Here is a 6,697-nt window from a genome sequence, read left to right as displayed (position 1 = left end):
AATTAGGAACATCCTCTTCGAATATATGCATTAAATGAATCATATAATTAATCTAGAACAAAGCAGTAAATTGATTTTAAGTATTATTTTCAAGAACAATTTGATAATTAATTTTATAAGATAGGAAAATGATATTCTTAATAATTAGAGCATTTATTGACTAGATAGTTGTTGACCCTTGATTTGGTCAACGACACGGAGTCAAGTACAGTGACAAAAACAAGGTGAATTCAATACAAAAAGATAAACGACAACAAAGATTTATAGTGGTATGGCCCCAAAAAATGGTAATAACCTACGTTCACTTAGTGTTCTTATTAATGTAGATTCCCAAAAATTGTGATCAATGAACTAGGGCTCACGAGTTTCACCAGCTTGAAGATGAATACAAATTTTGCCCATAAAAACACTATAATTCTTCCTCTTTCTTCCCAAAAGTTAAAAAAAAAAGTCCTCTCTCTTGAGCCATTTGAGTCTCATTTATAGGCTAAATGGGTTCTTCATGGGCCAATGGGCCTTAATTACATTTAATACACGTGTATCTAAATAATAATGAAAATCACCATTATTATATAAATGCGGAATTACGTATCTGTAGAGAATATCTTCAATGCTGCGACCAGACGTCTATAAAATATGTCGTTTGCTAAGTGAATTCTCTTCTGGTAGATGGTCGAACAGATCATATTCACTTAAATGGTCATGTGCATCCCACGAGTACGTTAATTTTGCCACATCATTAGGTAAATCTTTTTTTGGGTAAATAATAGTTTAAGGGCCTATTTAGTAAGATGATTAAATCTTGTTTAATGATTTAAAAGCTTAATGAGATTAGTAAGTATTATTATATCATTTGGTAAATTAATTTGATTAATTTAATTAATTAAAAAGCATAGGATGTTTTGAGAAAAACATATTCTAAAATAGTGAGTGGGAGAAGGTGTAATAACAATAACTCACATGATCTCCATTATTAGTTAACACCAATGTCTCATGAAATAGGCCTTGAGGCACCTTTGTTGGCGTCCCCCTAAGGAAAGTTTATGGTTGTATTATTATTCAAGGTTAACTTCTATATAGAATATGATTGATGATGTATTTCAAGTTTGACTGACCCTAAGACACACTCTTGCGTTAAGTCATTAATCTAAAATATGGGTTACACGCACAAAGGTTAACTAGGCTTTTGAGCAGACTAGTTAATCTTGAAAAAACTAGCGGTTGGTCATAAGTTAAAAGAGAAAATTATTGATTTTAAGTTTTCACTTATGAAATTGAGAAGTGTCTCAAAATTAACTTAAGATCTGTCTCACCTACCCTAAGGCTGGTCCATTAATTTTTAAGTTAATTTATCGCGAAATTAGTAATAATTGTTTTTATGTGTCATTTAAATTTGTTGCATTCATGCATCATATTTACTATTCTAAAAATTGTTAATATTCATAATATATGCTAAACGCATTTTGTGATATTATTTATTTATTACAGGAATGATGAATTCAAACCCTATTACTGATTTACTTGCAAATGAGAAACTTACTAGTGATAATTATTTTATGAAATTGAAATCAAATATGAACATTGTTTTGATATGTGAGAACCACAAGTTTGCCTTTCCTGAGGAATGTCCTGAGGTCCCTGCTGCCACCGCTCTCAAAACTGATAGGGAAAAGTATGATGCTTGGATTTTATCCAACAACAAGGCTAAGTGTTACATGCTTGCTAGTATGAGGGATGTACTCAGAAAAAAGCATGAAGACATGGATACTGCATATGAGATATAGGATCTTTTCAACCCATGTTTAGACAACAGTCCGATCAATGTAGACAAGAGGCTACTAGAATCTACATGAACATGAAAATGAAGAAATGAGTTTTTGTCAGAGAGCATGCTCTAAACATGATCAATACAATGCATGATGCGGAAGTTCATGGAGCAACAATTGATGAGAGAACTCAAGCTAGTTTGATACTTGAATCACTCACTCCAGCTTTCTCTCCACATTTACTACCAACTATGTTATGATCAAGTTGGAGTATAATATGTCCCAGCTGTTGAATGAGTTTCAGAATTTTGAATCACTCCATAAGAGTAATTCAAAAGTAGAAGAATCAAATGTTGCTGATTCTAAACCTTCCTCTTGAAAAGGGAAAAATAAGAAGAGAAAGAAATCCCATGACAAGGAAGATGACAAATAGGAAAGGAAGTCTAAAAGTCATCCAAAGGCATGGAGAACAAATATAACAAAATTTCCTAGAAAATGCATTCCAAAGGACATGATTTCATGTTTAAGTATTTCTCAGTCCTAAAAGAAAAGAAAAAAAAAGGTAAATATGATTTACTTGTTTTAGAAGCCTGTTTAGTTAAAGATGATACATTATCCTGGATTGGTGATTCTGGTACGACTAACCATGTTTGCTTTTTTTTACAGATTCTTAGTTCTTTGAGTGAACTTGCTGATGAGGAGGTGAATATGAGGGTTGGCAGTGGTCAGCTCGTCTCTGCCAAAGCAGTTGGAACAACCTGTGTGGAATTTAAAAAAATATAATTCTTGTTTTAGACAATGCTTATTTTATTCATGGATTTTCTAGGAACTTAATTTAAGTTTGTATGTTGCATGAACAAGGTTTCAATATCTCTTTCAATAATAATTTGAATGATATGTCAAGATCTGGTATTGAAATATGTCATGCAAAACCCAATGATGGGCTGTATAAACTTAAGGAAAATTAGCGATCTATATACAACTCTAAAATGTTTAAAGTTGCAAACCCAAGATCTATTAAACATCTCAAAACTTATTTCAACAGTGAAACATATCTATGAGATTTGAGAATGGGGAATATTGGTTTGGATCGAATTAACAGACTAGCAAAGGAGTAACCTTTAAGATAATTAATTGTTGGTTCACTTCCAGTCTGTGAATCATGTCTGGAAGGCAAGATGGCAAAAAGACCTTTCTCTCCAAAGGGTTCAAGAGCCATAGAACCACTCCAACTCATACACGCTGATGTGTGTGGACCACTTAATGTGCAAGCTAGTGGAGGGTTTGAATATTTCGTTAGTTTCATTGACGATTATTCTAGGTATGGTTACCTATATTTGATGTAAAAGAAATCTGAAACTTTTGGAAAGTTTAAAGAATTCCAAGCTGAAGCTGAAAAGAAATTAGGTAAATCATTAAAAGTTCTTCGATTTGATCGAGGAGGAGAGTTCCTGGATTATGAATCGAGGACCACCTGCGTGAGCATGGAATTCAATCCCTACTCATTGTACCAGGAATGCCACAGTAGAATGGTGTTTCCGAAAGAAGGAACAAGACGTTATTAGACATGGTTAGATCAATGATGAGTTACTCATCATTGCCACTGTCATTCTGAGTGTTATCCAAAAAATTGACATATCTGACGTGGCACTAAGCTTGGACACGTGGAGTAGGCTTGGTAGGGAAAGCATTTTACAGACTATAAACACTTTTCCCAAGTCCTACGCCAAGGCATAACATTGAGTCTCCTATAAGGGATTCTCGGTGAGGAATATTGTCAAACAAGCCTGTGTCTATGATGGCAACACACTTCCCAGGCTATGATGCCAAGATGCAGTATTGTGTCTTCTGTGCAATTCACTCTCTTGAGGGGAAGTCCTTCTAACACTTCTCGGAGGAATACCACCAGAAGCTCAGTTGCTCAGTATGATGGATAGCCAAACCTGGTGAGTGAGAAGTGGTTGCACTCACCATTAACAGTCTGCAGGAATCATCTAACCACCCACAAAGAGTGCCTAATAGCCCTGAAGACTTGGTCAAACCTCCTAATTGGTAGGTCTGTAACTACATACGAGAATAATGGGATATTTCCACTATTAGTTACGCCCGGTGCAACCCCTGGGCAAACTGAGCATGATAAATGCAAACCCTTCACCACAGTAAAAGGAGTTCATGAAATTCCCTACCGACCAGTGCTTAGAAACATACCGGACAACCTATTTTTATACCTAGCAGTGATTCTACCTTATTGCATTGTCTTTTACACATAGAAATCCAATAGTAATCCCTTGTGTTCTTGTGTAAACCTTCAAGATTAATACAAATTTAAGAGGAAGTAGGTCATTACCAATTCTTGGGGCAGAACCTCTATAAATCATGGTGTTCTTTATTATTTATTGCTCATTACGATTAGGGTTTCAGCTCATTTATTGTTCATTGATTGTTCTACTATAAGCTCTCAAATTAATTATCATGGGGTAGATGCATAATCAACTTGCTACCATGGACCACAGGCGGGCTACCCCCAGGAGGCCATTAATGAGGCTTTCGAGAAGCAAAGAAGAGATTTCCAAGAAAGGATAGATCAGCATGCCCGAGATATGTAGGCCTCCCAGGAAGGCATGGAACGTCAAACTAGGGAGGTTGCTGATTCCATCCGTAATTACATGCAACAGCGACAGACTCAGGGTAAGGGGACTGCGGTTGGTACTACTGCTAATAACCAACAAAGCCCTCCTGTTTTTGGGTTTGCTGAAGATGAAGTGAACGGACCAGAGGATTGACCACAGATTGGAGGACGGGGTCCAATCAGGAGTCACTGATCAGTTCGGGGCCCCCCAATAAACAACAACAAGCACCCCTTGCAAGCTGATGAGTAGGTCCTTCTAGGGAACTACATTGGACAGGACCAAGCAGATGACTTTCAGCCAAGATCTCAAGGAAGTGGCCATGAAAGAGATCCTAATGCCATTGGACAGGATGGAAACACTTGAGCATCAGTGCCAAATAGGGGTGGTCATCCCCAACACAACAATCAGCAGCCTGGTTGGTACAGACACACCAAGAGTACCGACCAAGGTCCAGAAGAGAGGAACTAGAAGTCAATAGTGCATACAGACCCAACTATGCTGATGGGTATAATGATGATAAGGCAGAGAGCTGACCTCGCCATCAAAATAACCAAGGCCAGGGGGTAACCTGCCCGAAGGACCATTTGTCCCATAAGGTCAGGGTATCCGAACAACCAACCACCCCAGGGTGAAGGGTTCCAGGGAGTACCCCCAATACCAAGCCGGGTAGACACCAAAATGCTGGGGGCAGGCCTCGACCAAACTTCGTATTCAATCGGATGGTCCTATGAGAGGTGAAGACCTCTGAGATGCTCTTAATCGCAATAGGGAAAATCGGGACTCTAACAACATAGCTCCAACTGAGCTTGTTTGAGACCCGAGAATGGATGAGGTCCGCAATGCAACACAACTTCAGGTAGCTACAGGTCGAAACGTCTAGGCCCAGTTGGATCTGTTAACTCAATCGGTAAGGGACCTAACAGCTCCCAAGATGTATACTGGCTGGGAGGACCCAGTGTCCCATGTTCGTAACTTTGAGCTACAGACTAATCTCCAAGGTGTTCGGATTGATGCTAGGTGCAGGATCTTCCCTACCAGGGTCGATCACCTCATGGAATGGATTTGTTCGCATTTTCTATTCCCAATTTTATTCGGCAAGAACTCTTCCAGCTGAGCCGAAGGATTTGGTGGACATAAAAACGAGACAATGAACCTTTAAAATATTACATTCAATGTTTTATGCAAGAAGCCACAAGAGTGAAATCCCTAAGCGATGATGGTAAATTAGTATCCATCAATTCATAAATCATAGTGAAAAGCCCATTCTGGAGAAGTTTGAAAAGAAAGTCTGCGCGCACCACCCAGATGTTCCTTGATTGGGTAGAGGAATTTATTAAGCTTGAGGAAGCTGAGCAGAAGGTGGATAACCCTAGCCAAGCAACTGCTGGACAAGGGAAGATAGAAGCTAGGAATACCACTAACACTGCAGGAGAAAGCAAAAATGGGGCAAAAAATGGCAAATGTGGCAATGGAGCTGTAAATAATAATAGCTAGAACGACAACAAAAAGTCTAAAACCACCAAGCACCCCAAACCATAAGACTTTGTGCCTAAGTTTACTACTTACTTCATCCTGTTGGAGCCCCAAGCAGATGTTTTAAATGCCACCCAAGCAGTGGTACCATATCGAAGAGCCCCACTGACGAGGAAGGATGGTAGCAGACTTGATATGACTAAATTATGTCGATTTCACAATGACTATGGTCATGAAACCAATGAATGTAACCATCTGAAGGAAGAGATAGAATTCCTCATTCAGCAGAATAATGCTCATCTGAAGAGGTATGTATGACACTCTGCCAACAATCATCCTCAGCAACAACCCCCGCAGTAGTATCAAGGTGATCAACCTCTCTTACCACCACCAGTCACTGGTCGACTGGATATGGTCTGTGGAGGACCACATTTGGCCAGTAATACCGGCAAGTCACGCGAAAAATATTCTCGTTCCCTTAGTTATCAGAAGGACGATGATGTACTGGTTGTCTAGGAGCGTACTCCCAAACAGCCTCACTATGAGTGTGAGCCCATCATATTCAACGAGGAAGCACCAGTCACGTACTTCATCCACATAGTGACCCTTTGGTGGTGGAAGTCCAGATTGGCAACATGATTGTGGCCTGAACAATGATCGATCATGGGTCATTCGCCAACATCCTGTTCAAGAATACCCAGGAGTGAATGAATTTGAGCATCAAAGATTTGGAACCATGCGAGCAGCTGTTGTACAGGTTCATAGGAAGTAGCATGGCCCCAGCAGGAAGCATAAGGTTTCCCTTGACATTAGGGGTGACACCTAAGA

Source organism: Humulus lupulus, chromosome 6 (assembly GCF_963169125.1).
Source record: "Humulus lupulus chromosome 6, drHumLupu1.1, whole genome shotgun sequence".
Classification (NCBI taxonomy): Eukaryota; Viridiplantae; Streptophyta; class Magnoliopsida; order Rosales; family Cannabaceae; genus Humulus; species Humulus lupulus.
This window is presented reverse-complemented; position numbering follows the sequence as displayed.